Source organism: Apium graveolens, chromosome 2, assembly GCF_009905375.1.
Source record: "Apium graveolens cultivar Ventura chromosome 2, ASM990537v1, whole genome shotgun sequence".
Lineage (NCBI taxonomy): Eukaryota > Viridiplantae > Streptophyta > Magnoliopsida > Apiales > Apiaceae > Apium > Apium graveolens.
Window position 1 is genome coordinate 110,806,714 of NC_133648.1, and position 3,449 is coordinate 110,810,162.

Here is a 3,449-nt window from a genome sequence, read left to right on the forward strand (position 1 = left end):
CTTTTCTTTTTCTTTTCTTTTTTTCTTTTTTTTCTTTTTTTTCAACAATTTTTGAATGAGTGTGTTTCGCTCCATCTCATTCAACCCTAGACTACTCATAAAATAATGAGCCGGCTACTAGCCATTTGACGCCTAGCCTTATTCACAATAAGCAATGAAATCCAAGCTTTTCTCTGATTTAAAAATTCAGTGTTCTTTTTGTCAGTACCAGAGTATCACAAATTCTAAATATAACCAAGTGATTAAATCTCAACAAAAAATAAGTATGATCATGATCTAGATCAAAAGTAACCCTATAAGACTTTGTGAAAATATTTGTTTCTGGCATGCAAATCAATTCAATAGGACTTAAACATCCATCTATTCATCATCACTACACTCACATCAACATCAACCAATCAATCAGAAATAGCTCAACCTAAGGGATCATGTTATATGCATGCAAATGCAACTACATGGACTCACATAATAACACGAGCAAAAATGCAAACAAATATGTCCTAAATGAACAATCATGCAAAAATATGAATGAACTACAACTAAATATACAATATGAATCTATATGAATCTATATGGACACACAAAAACTAATCCTTACATTATCACCCCCAAACTTAAAATTTTCAATGCCCTCATCGAAGGCAATAATAAGGATTTCAGGCATACCTAGTCGTCAGAAAGATCACTCTCTTTGGGTGGAGGATCAGGTGGCCAATCAACCTCAACACCAATGTCTCAGGAAACAGTACCGAGAGCGTGTGTCAAATCTATAGCAAATTGATAGTGAATGACGTGCATGGCCTGCATATGCCTAGTCAATCGCCTGTACTGCTCATCACCAACACCAGTCCTATCAACTGCCTGCTACACAGGAAAAAAAACCCTCTGTAGGCACAAGAGGATCTGTTCGGCCACCCTCTATATCATAAAAAATATATCCCAACCCCTTGTCAAGGGGTGCACTTAAGAAAGCATAACTCAAGTGATCTGGTAGTGGGTTGAGCTTAAGTGTGGGAGTATCTTCAATAGGCGGCTCGAGACACTCTTGAGAAATTTTCAGCTCTACTAACCCAAGAGAATCAAATGGCATATCCAACTTCCTCTTCCATAGAGGTGCATTCAAAACCTGCATTTGCTCTGCTCCTTCTTCATCTTCAACCCACTCTACTTTAATGCACTCTTCCTTAGCTGTGGGTAACTTTATTGCCTTGAACACATTAAAAGTGACCTTTTGATCGTTAACCTTCATCGTAAGCTCTCCTTTTTGTACATCGATCATAGTTCGGCCTGTAGCTAAGAATGGTCTTCCCAGGATAATGGGAATCTTCTTATCCTCCTCAAAATCAAGAATTACAAAGTCAGCAGGGAAGATGAGTTTATCCACCTTAACCAAGACATCCTCCACTATTCCTCACGGATAAGCGATGGAACGATCAGCTAGTTGCAATAACATTTATGTCGGTTTCAGATCAGGTAGACCAAGATTTTTGAAGATAGACAAGGGCATCAGATTGATGCTAGCTCCCAAATCACATAAACACTTATCGAATGATAAGTTTCCGATGGTGCAAGGAATAGTGAAGCTTCCAGGATCTTTAAGCTTCGGAGGTAACTTCTGTTGCAGCACAACACTGTATTCCTCCGTTAGAGCAACGGTCTCTAAGTCATCGAGCTTCACTTTCCGAGAGAGAATACCTTTCATAAACCTCGCATAGCTAGGCATCTATTCAAGAGCTTCAGCGAAAGGTATGTTGATGTGAAGTTTCTTGAACACCTCTAGAAACTTAGCAAATTGCTTATCCAACTTCTGCATCTGCAGCCTTTTAGGAAAAAGAGGTGGAGGATAGACTTGTTTCTCCCCCGTATTACCCTCAGGAGGAGTGTGTTCCACAGTTTTCTTCCTTGATTCCACTTCTGCTTCCTTCTGCACATCTTTTTCAGCCAAAACTTCAGATTCTGGGACTTGAGATTTTTCAGGGCTTGTAACCTTCCCAGACCTCAATGTAATTGCCTTAACCTGCTCTTCTGCTTCCCTCTTGCCTGGAACTTCTGTATCACTAGAAAGCGTTCCGGGTAGTCGATTCAATAAAGCGTTAACAATTTTTCCTATCTGGTTCTCCAGAGTCTTGATAGAAACAGCCTGGCTTTGGCATATAAGAGCCCAATTTTTGCACATAAGCCTAAACTCCTCCAATTCAGAATTTTCATTTGAAGATTGACCTGCATCATGAGTTTGTTATTGAAGTTGGAGTTGTTGTCTTGGTGCAAATTGTTGCTGAAAACCAGGAGGATTAAATTGATCATTTCCAAACTGCTGATAAGACTGTTGCATCGCATTCTGCTTATTTCTTTAGCTGAAGTTAGGATGATCCCAGTTGTCAAGATGATAAGTGTTTAGAACTGGTTGCTGCGATCTTTCAAAGTTGCTCATAAACTGAGTTGATTCACTAGATATAGCACATTGCTCCGTTGCATGCAAACCTGCACAAAGCTCACAAACACTCGTCCTCTGCTGAACTTCATAGTTAGCCAGCAAATCGATCTTCATAGACAGCGCCTTTAGTTGAGCAGTGATAGTCGTAGCTGTATCCACTTCAAGAACTCCTGCTACCTTGCCCTGTGGTAATCTCTAGGTTGGATACTAATATCCAGTAGCAGCCATGAGTTCAATTAGATCATAAGCTTCCTCATAGCTCTTTGCCCATAATGCTCCACCTGATGCTGCATCGAGCATGGGTCTAGACTGTGCTCCCAAACCGTTATAAAAGCAATTGATGATCATCCAATCAGGTATTCCATGATGAGGACACTTCCTAAGCATCTCCTTGTAGCGCTCCCAAGCTTCACATAAAGATTCTCCCGATTGCTGCGCAAATTGAGTAAGAGCGTTTCTGATTGCAGCTGTCTTCACCATAGGGAAGAATTTAATAAGAAATTTTTGAGCAAGATCCTCCCAAGTAGTAATCGAACCAGCTGGTAGAGAGTGTAACCAGCTTTTAGCCTTGTCCCTCAGAGAGGATGGGAATAGTCTCAGCTTCACAACATCTTCAGAAACATCGTTGAACTTGAAGGTGTCGCAGATCTCAATAAAATCTCTAATGTGCATATTGGGATCTTCCGTTGAAGAACCCCCAAACTGGATTGAATTCTGCACCCATTGAATTATACCAGGCTTGATCTCAAAGGTATTAGTTGTGATAGCTGGCCTGACAATGCTAGATTGAATGTCATTGATCTTGGGTTGAGAAAAATCAATCAAGGCTTTCGTTCGTATTGCTGGATCTCCCATTGTAATGAGTACCTGAAACACAAACAAATAAACCGTGAAAGTAAAAGAGTCTGAGTCAGTGAACTTTAACGACCACTGATGACAAGCACATAAACTAAAAATTAACACCGAGTCCCCGACAGCGGAACCAAAAACTTGTTAGGGCGAAAACATGCGCTAA

General features: G+C 40.4%; 1 non-coding gene across 1 annotated transcript; it reads left to right on the forward strand.

Annotated features, from left to right (window-relative positions):
• Positions 1-2,792: 2,792 nt before the first annotated feature.
• LOC141710014 (small nucleolar RNA R71) lies at positions 2,793-2,899 on the forward strand. The gene has a single exon (XR_012570558.1). It is a non-coding gene; the product is annotated as a small nucleolar RNA R71 (small nucleolar RNA).
• Positions 2,900-3,449: the final 550 nt, after the last annotated feature.